Here is a 17,018-nt window from a genome sequence, read left to right as displayed (position 1 = left end):
GCAGGGAGCGGAGAGAGGCTCACTGGATACAGCCAGCTCCTCAGATGTCTGCAGCTGGGAGGTCTGGAAGCCTCCTGGTTTTCTTCTTCCTGTCATCCACGCGTGTGGGGGATGTGAGAAGCATTGCCAGAAAGCCATGTCTTCCCTCTCCTCCCCTGGTTTTAAGTTTAAACATCTCATGAAGTCCAATCAACTTAAAAACATCATTTAAACCTGGGAAGGGAAGTGGAGTGAGGCAGAGCTGGAGCACAGGGGTTGGATCCCACCCAGCCCATCACAGCCCGGGCAGCTCAAGTTTAAAGGCCATAGAGGTGTTTGTGTGTGGATTTGAGCTGGGGAAGGGGCAGCAATGGCAGGATCACATCTGCCTGGGGCAGTGTGGTGGGCTGGGGGCTGTGGGAGGGCTGGGCTGGGGGCTGCCAGCCAGGGTGGGCTGTGCCAGCGGGGTCTGGGCGGCAGAGCTCGTACATGCACTCTGTTCATTCATTTTTCATGCCTCATTTTCAGGCCTGCCTGATTTATGAACCTCATTCTTCCTTCCCCTTGGTTTAAATTTATCTTTGGAAAACAAAGCCGGGGTTTAGAGCAGACCTTCCCTTCCCTTGAGATGGAGAAGCCTGAGTTGGTTTAAGGCCACCAGCTTTAACCAGGGCACGAGTGATGTCCTGGGGACCTGGAGCCTCTCGGGTGAGCAGCTGCCCCCAAAAGTGATGATCCCTCTGCTCCAGGTCCTGCCTTCACCTGAGGCCCATGCAGTCCTTGGCAGGAGCTAAGCCAGCAGAAAGCCACTCTGGGTTTCTCTGGGAAGCACCAGAGCTGGAATCTGGAGTGGGCTGGGGAACCAGGCAAGGAAAGGCAGTGAGACAGGGAGCATGGAGACAAGGGGAGTGGATGTTGTGGGGATGGGAGGTCTCCTGCCCCACCTCTGATGCTGCTCCTGCTGTCCCACCAGCCTCTGGCTGTCCCCACTGACCTCAAAAACCCAGCAGGGACCATCAGAGGGGCTGCCCCAGCCCTTCCCTCCCACAGCCAGCAGGGCAGCTCCCATCCTCACTGGTGCCTGCAGCTCACTTTGGTATCCTGCACTGGCACAGCTCCTCTGGAATTGCCCCATGGACTGGGAACAGGCACAAATTACCAACCATCAGCTCTCATGTATTTCGCACAGACACCCAGGGAGCAGAGTGAGGAGCTGAAGGGCTCTGGATTAGGGGGAAAACACAGCCCATGGAGCTGGGATGGGACTTGCAGCCAGTCTGTGATGGTGGCATTGCTGGAGCTGAGCTGTCCCCTGGGCAGCCATGCACAAGGCCTTTCCCTGATGGCTCAGGGCCACCTGGGCTTCAATTTTTAACAGAATCACTGGGTTGGAAGAGACCTTAAAGATCATTGAGTCCAACCCAGCCCCAACACCTCAACTAAACCCTGGCCCCCAGTGCCACATCCAGGCTTTGTTAAACACACACAGGGATGGGGACTGCACCACCTCCCTGGGCAGCCATTCCAGAACTTTATCACCCTTTCTGTGAAAAACTTTTTCCTAATATCCAACCTATATTTCCCTTGGTGCAGCTTGAGGCTGTGTCCTCTGGTTCTGTCAGAGTTTCTGTCCTCTGGTTCTGTCTGGTTTTTCACGCTGCAGGGCTGAGTGAACCCTCTGGCCTTTCCAAGGGTCACCATGATCCCGCAGCACCCTTCTCTGCCACCAGCTGCAGAGGTGTCACAGCTGGGGACAGCAATTCCCACGGTGGCACTGGCCTGGCACAGGTCCTGGCATGCCCATGCATCTTCTGCCGGGCACCACTGACCTTCCCACGCTTCAGCAGCGCCAGCACTGCGGGTAATTACTCACAGAGCTAAGAAAAGACCTTGTTATTAGGAAGCTTTTTTTCCCCCCGCCAGTTATCTTTCAGCTAATTTTTCCCCAGTTCTTAATTTGCGCCTGGCTCCTCCTCGGAGCCGTTTCAGATCTGTCAAGTGCTCTGGGTGAATCGCTTGTTTTTGTTTGACTAACACGTTCTGGGGGAGGGGGCCGGCGCTGCCTTGGAAGAGCCGCTCTGTTTGCTTTGGTGATAGCAGTGATATTTGGGAGAGACAGATGGAAGGCACTTTTTATTTTCTGCAGACACTTTATGATCCAAGCTGCTCATATTGTATAAGAGAGGCCAGATGCCTTGTTAATTCATAGACATGTTTACAGCATGGAGCTTCTAATAGGTGAATATGAATACTAAATAGTGATTAGTGCTTGTCTGACAGACGTCTCCCTCCTGACTGAAATTGGATCTAAGTTTGACCTTTGGTGAGGGAGGAAGGTATTCTGGTACATTACAAGCCTTTTTTTTTTAATATAAATATCTTTTCTCTGCATGTAGAAAGACAAATCCTTCACAGACAAATCCTTTTCCTTCCCACTGAAGGATGTATTTGCCCTAAAGACATGCCAGCCTGCCAAGCTGGGCCGTGCCCTCTGTCCCTGTGTCACTGTGGAAATGGAGGGGGAACCTCTGAATGTTAAGAAACTGTTAAGTGGGTGATGCCTTGTGCAGGCTGAACTAGAGCTGAGGCTGGACAGAGCTAAAGAATAAAGCAGAGATTTAATAAAAGGATCTCCTCCATGGATCCACCTTGGGCAGCACCAGAGCCCAGCCAGGGCTGCACTCAACATGAACCAAAATGGTCCCAAAATGCACGACCGGGCACGGGGTCTGTCACTGTGATCAGTTCTGCTCCATTTGCACCTTGCAGTTCATTGTCCCATTCCAGCTTTACCCCATGCAATACCATCCTTGTTTTTCTCTCTCCAGCCCACGGTGTTTGTGCTCTTGGGGCTGAGATTTGGATCATTTGTCCTTGGTCCCCAGCTGGAGCAGGAATTGTTTTGTCTCCCTGCTCTGTGCACAGAGCTCACCATCCCCTGAAGCTCAGACCCACACACTGAAGCAGCACAGAATGTGAAAAATATAAAAGCCAAAACCTGAGGCATCGGGGGGGGGCATCAGCCCAGTGGTGCTTTCGTGCCCTTGGGTGGCATTTTGGCTTTGTGAGGGGGACTGAGGAGCACCATGGCTTTCCCCCTGCAGCTCCAGGCTTTTCTGGGATGCTCCTGGTTGGACAAAAGCTGCTGCAACCATTGATGTCTGTGCAGCCGTGCAGGAGGAGAGGCTGGAGCAGCAAAGCAAACACACAGGATGGAAGGGCTATAGACAGGAGAAGGGAAGGGCAATGGGAAGACAGAATAAGTAGCCAAGAGACTCATTTTAAGAACAACCCCAGCACTGCTGGTGGAAGGGGCCACCAGCTCTTTCAGAGAATGGACCAGGCTGCCAGGACCTTGTTGACCCCATCCCTGGGACTTCACAGCACCTCCCTGCAGGACCCAGAGCTTCACTTCATGCACATGGAAAACCCTTTGAGGAGCAATATGCAATGCATGTTAAACTGTCCTTGAAGTGATATCACACCCAAAAACAAGAGGGTGGCCAGCACCCCAGATGGGAGCACTGCTCTGGAGCGTGGCTGGGTGCTCCACAGGCAGCAGAGGTAGGGGGTGATTTGTGGAAGAGAAAGCAAGGAAAGAAGAAACAGATCTCAAAAGTAGGCATTACTTTGGTAAACTGCTCTTTAAAGACAAGCAAGCACAAAATTCTCATCTTTCCTTAAGGAATCACCCCCATTTGGGGAATTGCAGGGTGTCTTTGGGAGGACTGCAAAGCTGAGGGGGAGCTGCAAGGGGTGGCTGGCTGTCAGCAAGGTCCCCACTCTGGGGCTGTGCCACTTCTCCCTGGGGACTGCTTCAGTGGCACCCAACCCAGGGGACCTGGGGTACACAGCCCCAGGAGTGCCCCAGGTGACCTGTCCAGGGCTCCCCAGGAGCAGCCCCTTGTCCCCACTGTTATGGGGAGCAGGGAGAGCTTTGTGATGCTCAGAAGCCTGGTGGGGCTTTGGGAAGAAGTGAGGGAAAGCTGAGTGTGCAGCTTCCAGGCCTCATGGCTGTGCTAAGCAGCCATGGTGAGGGACACTCCTGTGACACTCCTGTGACATTCCTGTGACACTCCTGTGTCCACCAGCTGGGCACACCCTGCTGGAGAGATGGTCCTGAACCAGCAGGAGAGCAGAGGGAGCCTAGTGAGCAGCAGAGTGGGGACTGAGGGAAGAGGGGTCAGGCCCTATGTCCCCAGCTGGGCTTCCCACCCACAGCCTGGCTCCCACAGAGGTGCAAGGCAGCAGCCATTTTGAAGTCCCTGCACCACCAGAGCACCCTTTAATTGAGTTCCAAGGCATTTTAAAGGCTACTTTGGGACAGAGGGATAATCCATGTATGGGTTATCACCCAGGAGCCACCCCACTAACCTGAGTGGGGCTGCAGCCAGGATGAGGGAGGCTGAGCTCAGCCCCTCACACCCAGCACCCACAGTGCCCCAGCTCCTCCCAGCACACAGCAGCTCCCAGCTGAGGCTGCTCCTTGTTCCCCATGGTTTCCCAGGCTCTGGTGGTGGCAGGCACGGGCTCCCACCAGCCCTATGGGGCAGAGAAGGGCCTGACTCGTGCCCCAGCCCCACTGGCTCAGAGCACATCAAGGCAGAGCTGCTGCTTCCTCTGGAGCTGCAGCCCCAGCCTGCTGCCTGTGATCACTGCTGGGTGCAATGCCTCAGCTCCCTTTCATCCCTTCCCTTTTCACTTCACCCTTAAAATTAGATATTAAGTTTATTCCCCAATTAGACCAGGAAAGGATAAAGTGTTTGGTTTGGGGGATTTTTAGTTTTATTTTTTCTTTTAAAGGCTCACTCTTGCTGTGAATTTATTGGGTATTGCTGACAGCAGAGGAAATCCTGTGGTTTTTGCTTTCTCTGCTTGTTGTTCAGATGTGAAGGTACAGAGGATGCCTCAACCCTTGAGTGAGCTCAGCTCACACGAGGCAGAGAGAGCAAAATCAGTCCCTGGCTCCTGTTTCTGATCTCAGTCTCCCCTCTGCTTGGGCTGGGAGCTGAAGCAGGAATGTGGTTTTGGCAAGCAACCCTAAAAAGCAAATTGCTTGCTCTGTGGACTGAAAATCACACTCTTTCTCCTCTAACCAGCTCCTCTCTGCAGGGAAACAAGCTGATAAATGAACAAGGAAAGAGACCTGGCCTCGAGAGCTTAGCAAAGCAAGGAGGTGGTGGGTCATGGAGGCTGCTCCTGCAGGTTGGTGAGGCCAATGCTCCTGCCCTGCTCTCACCCCAGAACCAGCCCCTGTCTCTGGCGGGGAGGAGGAGAGGGATTCACCACATAAAACCCCATTAAGGGCTTTGCTTTAGGCACCAGCTGAGTGCAATTTGGTGGCCATAAGCCAAATGATGTGCATCTATTATGTGTATGTATGGAACACAGATAAGCTTGTTGCAGGTTCTCTCAAGGCAGGCTCTGCCTCCTCCCAAGGGAGGGAACAAACCCAAACCTCTCACACTGTGCCTTCCCCATAGCTCCCTGGGATGTTGTGCTGCTGTGGGGCTGGTGCTGCCTGCTCCCATCCCAGAGCTGCTTTGGATCCAGCCCAAATCCCTTCCCAAAATTATGTCTGGTAATTCCAGCACCCTCATGTTCCCTGGGCTGGATGGGACAAAGGGGGCTCTGCCTCCAGGGCAGAGGTGGCAGAAGGGTTGCAGGTCTCCCAGTGATGCCCTGCATGTATTTAAAGGCAGAAGAAATATCACTTTCCTTCCCAAAGCTCCTTCATTCTCTGCCTGTGACATTTCCAGGGGGCCCTGGCTGCCACGCAGGGCCCTGGCTCTCAGCTCTGCCAGAAAAAATGATGGTGTTTGGAGCTGGGGTTTTGGCTCAGCCCCATCTTGAGCAATATTGTTCCTCTTGTTTTCGAAACCATAATGCACTGCACTTGGTGGTGATGTCAGGTACTTGTGGCTTGTAATTACTGTGTAACCCAGCAGCCTGGAGAGGGATGTCTCAGGAGGGGCAGCCTGAGGGGAAGGAAACTTAGTCCTTTATGAAATGCAGATGTTCTTAAAGGGCTATAATTAACTGGATTGGACGCAGAGTATTGCAAATATAAAAGTTTAACAGGCTTTTGATTTTAAATAGTTGCTGTGTCCTTCCAGGGGTCACTCAGCTCTGTAGTGCACGATTTCAGTCCTGTCTGTGCTGCCCTCACAGTCACCCTTGTGCTTCGGGTTCAGACCTTGCTGTGGTGCTTTTTCCTCTCCATCTCCATCACTTTGGCCCTAGAAATTTCAAAAATAGCCCAAACACTCATTGTCACAAAACAAACCTTCTCAAACTTCTCCACATCCCCAGGATACTTTAACCCTTCAATCCATTGCCTAAGCATAACTAACTTCCTCAGCGGAGGACAAAATATTGCCTCTCACCTAACTGACCTTTCTTGATACAGAATACTAGGCCCAGAAGGACAAGCCAACTTACAACTAATAGCAACCAAAGCTGCCACCACCCTCCACTCCAGCCTAATAAAAAACTGAGGAGCACCTAAACTCTCTGTGCAGGGCTGTGTCCCTCAGCTCCAGCCCTCAGCATGGCTCAGACTGGAAACTGGAGTGAGGCAGGACGGGCAGCATGGAAAAGAAAAACAAAACAAAACCCCCCAGCGCTCGCAGCTGAATAGGAGCGAGCTCTCCAACCCCAAGTTATGAATTTTGTCAATGAAATTAGCCAACAGTGTTTGGGAAAGAATAAAAATAAAGCAGTGAGGGCTCAAAGGAAAAGCAGCCGAGGCCTGGGAGTGAATGGGGGCTTTGTTCGGGCTCTGTCCCTTCAATAGGCAGCCTGAAAGCCGGTGAGTCACGGCAGGGCTGCGGGGCCTCCAGAACGGCCAGGGGGAAAAACCCGCCCTGCTCCCATCCCACAGCTGACCAGCAACAGAATAAAGTTAATTTACTGTTAAAGTTAATTTGCTGGGTGAGAGAAGGGAAGCGAGAAGCATGTTATAATAAACTCGGCAGCAGAGAGGCTGCAGGAAGAGTTTCTGAGTGAGGGCTGTGCCTGGGTAACGGGGCCCTTGTGGCTTTGGGTCTCTTCAGGGTGTGAGAGATGCTGCTCACTTCCAAAGTTTAGAAAGGTTTATTAAACCTTATCAGAAATACAACAGAAGACTGGATAGAGAAAATATTACGGCATCAGGAGCAAAGGATTTTCCCCACCATGCTCATCCACACAATGGAGGTTTCACCTTTTAACCCTTTTGCCCCTCCCAAAGTTCTGTCCATCTTCTTCTTCACTGTCCAGTGGTGGAGTTTTACTTTTTTACATCTTGATTGGAGGTCAGATGGTGCCATAGTTACAAGCCGACCCTCCCAAATGTCCCAAACCCAGGCAGTCCCCTGATAACAACACAAGGGGGTAAAACACAACTATAAATCTATAAAACTTCTCCTAACATATACACATGATATTTGCATTTTAATTGTGTGAGTCAACCATCCCATTACTCATCTACCATAAGGGCACAGCCAGGGATGCCAGTAAAACTCTCTGCAGGGAGAAACCTCCTTCACCCAGGAATGCCCTGGAGAAGCAGAGGAGTGATGCCAGGGAAGGGATGGGCATGAGCTCCCCCAAACCTGGCCCTGGGGACAGCCCCGAGCCTGGCACTGGGGACAGTTCCAAACCTGGCACTGGGGACAGTCCCAAACCTGGCACTGGGGACAGCTCCAAACCTGGCACTGGGGACAGTCCCAAACCTGGCACTGGGGACAGCTCCGAGCCTGACACTGGGGACAGCCCCAAGCCTGCCACCCGAGCCCCAGATCTGTGTCAGCCCCAGCTGGGAGTGAGCCTGGTGTGTTTCTGCCCCAGATCCATGTCAGCCCCAGATGGGAGTGAGCCTGGTGTGTGTTTGCCCCAGATCCATGTCAGCCCCAGCTGGTGTGTACCTGGTGTGTGTTTGCCCCAGATCCATGTCAGCCCCAGCTGGTGTGTGCCTGGTGTGTGTTTTGGGGGCTGCAGCTCGGGCAGGAGCAGGCAGCATCTCGGCCACAGCAGCTGTGCTTTGCCCACGGGATGGGTGGGCTCTGTGGGGCTGCACAAAGGGGCTCATTCCCAGGCTGTGATCTCATCCCCATCCCTGGCCATGCACTCCAGGATATGCTCCCTGCACAGACCTGTGGAGGTGAGGGTAGCACGGGGAGGGGGGAACAGGGGCCATTTTGTGCCAAACCACTCCTTTGTGTAACACGGGGTTCTGCCCTGTGGTGGTTTGGTGGCAGTAGCTGCTCTTTCCAAACAAAGGGCTCCTTTCTTCCCAGCAAGCAGAGGTAGCTGGTGTGAGCTGAATACAACCTGCCTCCAGCCTTTGTTCCGTGCTGCCTCGCCCATCCCAGCACTTGGTGCTCGGCATTTGGGCAAATATACAGCAGGAAAGAGATGGTCCAGCCCCCCCAGGGCTCAGAGGAGCTGCCTGGCTTTGTCCCAACACTCCATCCATCCATGGCCTTTCCCAGAGCCAGGGATGTCCCAGCTGAGGGTGGTGGCTCTGTTCCTGCACTGGCTTGGTGTGCCAGCTGTGTGCAAGCACCTGCCCCAAGCTCCTGTCCCCTGCCCCATCCTGGCCCTGGGCACGCTGCCACGCTGCTGTGCTTTCAGACAGGCACAGCTTGTCTTGGGAGGCAGCTCTGAGGTGGGGAATTCGGGCATGGCTGGGGCTGGAGCCTGGGGCTGCAGCAGGGGGAGCACAGCAGCACTGCTCAGCCCTCAGAGGTGGAAAGCTGGTGCCAGGAGCCAGTACCATGGGCTGGTGTGGATGTCCAGGCTGTGACACAATGCCATGGATGTCCAGGCTGTGTCACGGTGCCATAGATGTCCAGGCTGTGACAAGTGCCATGGATGTCCCAGCTATGTCCCTGTGCCATGGATTTCCAGGCTGTGACACAGTGCCATGGATGTCCAGGCTGTGACCCTCTGCCATGGATGTCCAGGCTGTGACCTGGTGCCACAACCCATCCAGCTTTGACAGGGCTCTCCTGTGCTCCAAAGTGCAGCTGTCCATGTCAGCTCCCTCACAGTGCCAGCCAGTATCTAATGAAGCAGAGAGGCACCAAGATCGTTTCTGGCTGACACATCACTTGGGAGGAAATTTTAATGGTTTGTTACAGTGTTTTAAAATCTGGGTTAAGCCCAGATATGGCTCAGCAGAGGTAAATGTCAAACAGCAACAAAACGGTGCCATCTCCTCTTCCCAGCTGCACAAGGCCACGTTGTGACCAATCCTCCTTTCTGCTCACATCACCTTTCTGGATTTATCATTTTAATGTTCTCTGGGCCACCAAGCCCCACAGCTGTAAATTAATTTTTAAAGTAATACAGGTTTTAAAACTTCCATCTGCTTTAATGAGCTTGGGGGAATCCTGTTGTATTAAAAAACATGCATGCAATTATTTTTCCATCTTGGGTTTCACCAGCTCCCAGCACCACTCGGTGATGACATCTTCCTCCCCTCTCCAAAGTGTTTTCCTGTGATAATGTGGCATTGTATCCTGATGGTGTGTGTGTGTTTTGCTGCATGTGGGCAAGGCTAGAGAGGACTTCTCTGAGGACACAGCAGTATCATTAGCAGGTCCCTCGGTGGCTTCGCAGTCACCTTTCCATTAATCCAGTTCTGCATCACAGAATTACACAGCAGCTAATGAACAGCTCCAGCGCCGGGAGCCTGGAGGTACCGCATTAACCGGACGTCTCTTTGAACTCTCTGATTTCTGGTGGGAAAACTTCATGGAAAAATGAGATTGTGTTTGTTTTCACAGCCTTCTGCATCTGTTTTTAAATATTTGCTCACAGTAGTTCTGGGCTTTTTTTCTCTCTTTTTTTTTTTATTAGCAATTAGCCTAATAAGGCACCTTTTCATTGCTTTGCATGTAGATTAACCACTTCAGAGAGTACAAAATAAACATTTTGCAATGCATGCGTGTATCTTCTGGAAAAGATGAGCAACTTGCTTCCACTGAGACAAAGTCCTCTTAACATCAGGGTTTTGCTCTAATCATTAGTGCCTGAGATTTTTTTTGTTGTTGTTGTTGTTTGTTCCCCTTTATTTCCCCTTACAGCATTTGTTAACCTGAATTTTAAACACGATTAATTCTTATTTAGCCAGTACATTTAAAAATATATTCTTTATAAGTAACAAATAAATAGCCTGAGATTGTGCAATTTCCTTCTGGTATCTGAGCATTTAGAAGATGAATCTTGATCAGCCTGGCTGGCTCTCAGTTGAAGCAGGAGCACAGCCAGGGAGTTGCTGTGCACTTTGTGGAGACCCTCCTCTAGTTCTTCTCCCCCACATTTGTAGGATCTAAACATTGTCCTGGCTTCTCTCTAGGTGTTCCCGCAAGGATGTGTCCCCAAGGACGTGTCCCCAGGATGTACCCCCAGGACCTACTCCCAGAATGTCCCCTCGAGGATGTACCCCAGGATATGCCCCCAAGAATGTCCCCCATGATGTACCCCCAAGGATATCCCCCCATTATATCCCCCAGGATATGTCCCCCTAAGGATGTCTCCTAGGATGTCCCCCCATGATGTCCCACATGATATCCCCCCAGGATGTTCTCCAGGATGTCCCCCTGGATGTCCCTCCTGATGTCCCCCATTATGTCCCCCTTGATGTCCCCCAGGCTATCCCCCCGGGATGTCCCCCATGATGTCCCCCAGGATGTCCCCCAGGCTATCCCCCCGGGATGTCCCTCATGATGTCCCCCAGGATGTGCTCTCATGATGTACTCCAGGATGTCCCCCCATTATGTCCCCCGGGCTGTCCCCCCATTATGTCCCCCGGGCTGTTCCTTCATGATGTCCCCCAGGCTGCACCCCCCATGTCCCCCTAAGGATGTCGCCCCTGATGGTCCCCCATTATGTCCCCCCCGATGTCCCCCGGGCTGTCCCCCCGATGTCCCCAGGTTGTCCTCCAGGCTGTCCCCCCGATGTCCCTGGGCTGTCCCCCCGACGTCCACAGGCTGTCCCCCTGATATCCCCGGGCTGTCCCCAGGTTGTCCTTCAGGCTGTCCCCCCGATGTCCCTGGGCTGTCCCCCAGGCTGTCCCCCCGACGTCCCCAGGTTGTCCCCAGGCTGTCCCCAGGTTGTCCCCCGATGTCCCCAGGCTGTCCCCGGGCTGTCTCCCCGATGTCCCCAGGCTGTCCCCAGGCTGTCCCCCCGATGTCCCCAGGCTGTCCCCGGACTGTCCCCCCGATGTCCCCAGGTTGTCCTTCAGGCTGTCCCCCCGATGTCCCCCGGGCTGTGCTGGCTGCCCCGGGCCGGCCGGGCACGCCCCATCTCTAACCCGATCAGCGCTGGGCGCGTTCCCCGAGCAGCAGCGGGAACAATGAGCCTCTGTCCCAGCGCCGCCTCAGCGCGAACAAGAACCAGGCCGAAAAACAGAGAGCAAAAACAGGAGGAGGGGAAGAGAAAAATCCTCATTTCTGAGCGAAGCTGTGCCCGTGTGCCCCTCCTGCCTGGGCAAACTGAGCCGCTCGGTGCCCAGCCACAGCATCACCTGCCAGCTGTGCCCAGGGACAGTGTGGGGTTTGCCATCAGCCACCCCCTCGGGGACCCTTCGCTCCTCTGTGCCCACACGGCCCCTCTTCAGAGGGGGGACAAATTCCACATCATTGCAAAGGAATTTCCTTTCACTTCCCGAGGTACTGGGCCAGGCTGGGTGCAGCAGGGTGGCCCCTTGCCCGTTGGCATCTCCCGAGGGGGTTTGCTGTGCTGCCCAGGGGGCAGGGAATGCCTCCTCCTCTTCCTTCTTCTCTTCCTCCTCTTACTCCTCCTCGTCCTACTCCTCCTCCTCCTGCCATCAGCAAATGGGGTCCGTGCTCCAAACAGAGGGGGCTTTCCTGTGCTGCCCCGGGGGCAAGGAATGCCTTCTCCTCCTCCTTCTCCTCCTGCCATCACCAAAGGGGTCAGTGCTCCAATCACGAGGATAACCAAGCACTGAAATGGAGATGGGTTCGTGGGCACCACACTGTCCCAAATCATGGAGTCACAGAAAGGTCTGGGTTGGAAGGGACTTTAGAGGTCATCGAGTTCAATCCCTACCACGGGGAGGGGTTGAATTGCTTTCGCTGTTGTTCCAGGATTTTGCCTAAATGACAGCTGCAGGTTCTTGGGGAATTTGATCTTCCTGCCGCTCTCAGGGCCTGGACAAGCCCAGGGTTTCCTGCTGAGCTGCTGGCCCTCCTCCAGGCTGGCTCCTCTGAGCACTCCTCACCCTGCAGGAGTGTGGCCCCAGCAGAGTCCAGGGCTGTCAGCAGGACAGCAATGACCTTGGACCAGCCAGGCTGAGCAGGCCCCACAGGATTAACAGAAAATCCACTCTGGATTTTCTTAGGAAAGGTGTTTTTTTGGAGAGAAGTTCTCAGGAGAAGGTCCTTCCAATGAGGCAGGAATCGTGCTCTTCCCTGCTGCTTTTTTGCCTAAATCTTTCCCATGGGCCAAGCAATTAGTTGGTGTGACTCAGTGGCTTTGATGGAGCAACTGCTGATTTACACCAGTTGATGAGCTGCTCTGATTTTCTTATAGAAAATCACAGTTAGGCTGTTACACTTAACCTGTACTAAACTGTGCATGAATGATTTATTGTGAACTTCTCATGCAAATGACATTAATAGACTCTGTCATACATAGGAGAAGATGCTAGAAGATTACTAAAAGCTGCTGCACTTAAAAATGTTTCAGAAGAAAATAATGTCTTATATTGTATTACCTGAGAAATCCATCTGATCTCCCCTTGAAACATGAACATGAGAGAACAGTGTGAAGGTTGTGCTGTTCGTGTGTAGTACCTTGAGGCTGTACCAGAAAAGCTACAAGAAGTGTTTTAAAGGAATAGATATTGATACCCAGAGCTGCATTACAAGCAGGGAGAGAGCTGTTTTCCTCACACACATCCTTCACCCCGCCTCGTGATCCAGGAGTGTTTGATGACTTCAGGATCACACTGCAGAGAAGAAACAAACCAAAAGCAGTCCTGTCTAATTAACTGAACATATTTACATGTGTAAAACTCTCCTGTAGTCCTCGTAATGACTAATGCATAATTATGCACAGACAAATCCCCACAGTAAACACAAATATTTTTGTTTGTGATTATTTATCTCAGGAGAGCTTGGCAATTTGTCAGGGCTTTGCTGAGCTTCTCAGCTGAGCCCAGTGAGGTGTGGGCAGAGAGTGGCTGCTGTGGTCACCCCAGGAGCCCTTTCAGCCACGCAGCAATAGAGGAGGGCAGCTTTGGGCTCCCAAAATGCCTCTGCATTGAGAAATGTAGATTTGTGGAATCACAGGATTGTTTAGATTGGAAAGAACCTTTAAGATCAAGTCCAAGCATTAACCCAGCATTGCCAAAACCACCACTAGACCATGTCCCTCGGCACCACAGCTACATATCTTTTAAATACTTCCAGGGATGGTTTGGATTAAAACAAAGTATTTTGCAAGTTTATTCCAATTCCATGGAAATCCTGTGATTTTTCCCAATTTTAGGCAACATTCACGACCTTTTCATTTGACAACCTTCTCTCTTTTGTGCTGTCTCCCTCAGGTCGCTGGGATGGAACAGGCTCATGTGTGCTCATCTTGTCTGGATGTTACCAGGTGATGTTTGCCCACAGAGAAAAGCCATGCCCCAGTGGCTCCTTCCTCTGTCCATGTTCAGTTATCTGAGCTGCAGGAGCCAAGCAGGTTTTGTACTTTGTACTTTGACTTCAGCTTTTGTTGTCCTGGCTCACTCCAGCGCATTTCTGCAGGGACAGACAAACCTCCTCTACCCAGCCCCTGACCAGGGCCAGTTTGACATCAGCCCTGATTCCCCTGGTTTCACTGGGGCATCTGCACCAGAAAATCCATCCTGTTTTGATTCTCCACAGCACATTGTGGTGCTCTGGAAGGCTGTGGGGAAGGAGAGCATGGGCACCCATCTGCACCAGAAAATCCATCCTGTTTTGATTCTCCACAGCACATTGTGGTGCTCTGGAAGGCTGTGGGGAAGGAGAGCATGGGCACCGTGGTCAAACCAGCACTGAAGCAGGTACAGGCAGCTGGGGTGTGGAAACCCAAAACATCCCTCTGGCAGTCCAGGACAGCCAGGACCCCTGCCAGGGGGCTCAGAGACCCTGGCACAGAGCCCAAAACTCCTGTGGCTTTGATTATGACCCATGGAGCAAATTACCAACCTTATATGAGGATCTGCAAGCTACAACAGTTTAGGTAGAATAATAGTGAAGTTATCACAAGGTGGAAAAGTAGACTTTGGGGTTTCTGGTATGGGGGTTCAGGAGGCAAGATGGAGGGAACTGGGTGTGTCCAGCCTTTCTGCTTCTTCTTCTTGACCTCCATCTTCTGCTGTGATGGTGGCACTTTCAGATTGGTTTGGAGTAGAAGCTCACTGTCTAACATAGATGATAGGTATTGGAAAGTAATTGTAAACATTGTACAGGTAGTTTTTAGTATAAAGCCATAACACTGCCCTGGGGGCAGGCAGAGTGCCTGGAACTGTCCTGCTGGACAGACCTTGGCAGGGCAGGAGAAAGAATTTTATAGATAAGATGCAATAAACAACCTTGAGACTGAGAAATGAAGAGCCCTGACTCCTTCTTCAAGTGCTGGGCTGGGAAAAGAGACTTTCAAACTCTTCTCGGGGTCACTGATAAGCAGAGATCCTGACACTGTGGGAGCATCTGCCCAGTGCCCTGAGCCTGTGTGAGAGCTCTGACCCACCCCACTGGTGCTGTGTCTCCTCCCTGAGCTGCCATCACCCTGCCTGGGAGCTGTGTCACATCTCAGCCCATGTTGCTCCTGCCTGAACCCCCCCAGGGCCACCAGGAGCTCTCCGAGCCCTCTGTGCCATGTCATCTTAATCCATGGAGCCAAGCAACCCTCAGTGACAAATTCATCACTTAGTCATTGCCTTTCCTCCTAAAATCCTCTTCAGGGAACAATTCTCCCATGTCTGATGCAGTGACTAATTGATAACTTTCTTTAAGGGGACTGCACGATAACTTTCTTTAAAGCAGTATATTATGATCAGTGGATTTTCCAAGGAGTGTGCTGCTCTCTTAATTCTCACCTTCATTATTTTAATATCTCTGTAAAATGGATTTCTAATGGATCTATATTGCCATAAAATTTTAGGGATGGTGGGTGGGTGTCAATAAATTCTTTGCAATCTGAGCGGCTCCGCCAGCCGGGTAGGGAGTAGAGTGACAGGCTCTGGGGACAAGCCAGGTCTTGACTCAGGATTGCAGCTTCCAGCAGTGTGACCTTCCCTGATTTGACCCCATCCTGCTGTTTCTGAACACCTTGCAAAACTTCATTAAGCAACATGACTAGTATCTGTCAGAAGCAATTCTTTCCCTCCCACCTCCTCACCCCAGGGATAAGTCATATCAGCTCTGGCAGGAATACAGAAGCTGCCCTAGGTACAATCCAACCCCAAGTGTTGATACCTGGTGAGTCTGTGCAGAGCAGCAGTCATCACATCTCAGTGTTTTCACCCAAAGTTCCCAAGGCAGGTAATAAATGTACATTATATTGGCATCAATCCCCTTCAAAGCGTCCTCTGCCACTGACAGAGAAGGAAAGCAGCAGCCAGGGTGCCCAGCTTAATCAAAAAAAGAAAGAAAGCAGTGGATGTTGTGGCCCTCTGAGGATTTTACAGAGGTCAAATTATTCCCATGTGTATTAGCCAGCACATTGGGAAAAACTCCTTTACCACTGGGTCCCATAAAAACTGCCCAAAAATCTCATTTTTGTCTCATCCATAGGGGCTATCATAACTCATTTTTACCTTGAAGACTGAAATTGCTGGCCCAGTAACTGCTCAGGAAGGAGCTGCAGCTGTAAGCAGTGCCACTCTGCCATGCTTTACCCTGAAGAGCTCCAGGATTAGGAGGTGATGGAGGGAGGGTGATGTCCACACTCAGCACATGTGACATGAAGAAATCCTCTGACAGAAATGGTGGGGGCTGAAATCTGTTCTGTTGTTCCACTGCCAGCATGGGATGACTGGATATTATAAAATCCTGCTGCAAAACCCCACCAAAGGCTGGTTTGCCCTGAGGAAATGGTGTTGGGCTGCCACAGGCACTGCTCAAACCAGTGTGGGAACAGTGCCTGGACCGAGGTTTATTTTTTAACTTAAGCATTTGCAAGTTCTTTCACCACTGCTTTAATGGCTGATGGGGTGCTAGGAGGTATTCTCCCTAGCCCTGGTTTCTGAAGAGTTTTCATCCCTTAGGTGCCTCTTGGGTGCAGCTGTTTGAGCTGCCAAAAAAAGTCAGACTGGTGTATACAGCAAATTAACCTTTTTTGTGGCCCCAAATCTGCTTTTTTTTTACTGGGGTGAGAGACTTGCAGACAGGTAGGAAAACCAAAAGCACCTTGACTTTTAAGCACATCATGAAAACAGCTCCAGTGCTTCCCATGTGCAGGAGGCTCTGTGTGGGGTGAAGATAAAAATCTACAAGCTGAAGGAGACTTGGAAAAACCTTTTTGGAAAGGCTTCTTTTCAGCAAAGAAGCACTGGCAGCTTCCTCCCAGTTCATTGAAATGTTGGGTAATCAGGGTTTTTTCCCTTTCTGCTGCAGGATTTTTATTACAAACACTTGGCTTGGTGCCCCTGTCAGTACCAGGGGTGACAACTCCAGTATTTCACTGGGGTTCACATGCTCAGAAGGGTTTTCTGTGCAAAACCAGGGATTTCTGTAACATTTGCAGTGCCTGGATGATGAGCACTGCCTGTGCCACTGAAACACTCTGTCTTCCCTCTGCTTATTCCAGCCCCCTTGTACCAATATGTGATGACCTAAAAAACAGAGGAGGAGAGGCTGATTAATGGCAAGACTTTTATTCTCAGAAGCACAACGGGAAATTTGCATCTTTGCACATTCCTCCAGCCTATAGACTTATCTCAAGGTGCCACATTCAAAGGTTCCAACCTCTAAATCATTGCTTCCTCCCCCCCAAAATAAGCTATGGGGCAAGCAAACCCTGGGCTCTGAGCCCTCTGTTCAGGGCAGATT

Source organism: Melospiza melodia, chromosome 24, assembly GCF_035770615.1.
Source record: "Melospiza melodia melodia isolate bMelMel2 chromosome 24, bMelMel2.pri, whole genome shotgun sequence".
NCBI lineage: Eukaryota > Metazoa > Chordata > Aves > Passeriformes > Passerellidae > Melospiza > Melospiza melodia.
This window is presented reverse-complemented; position numbering follows the sequence as displayed.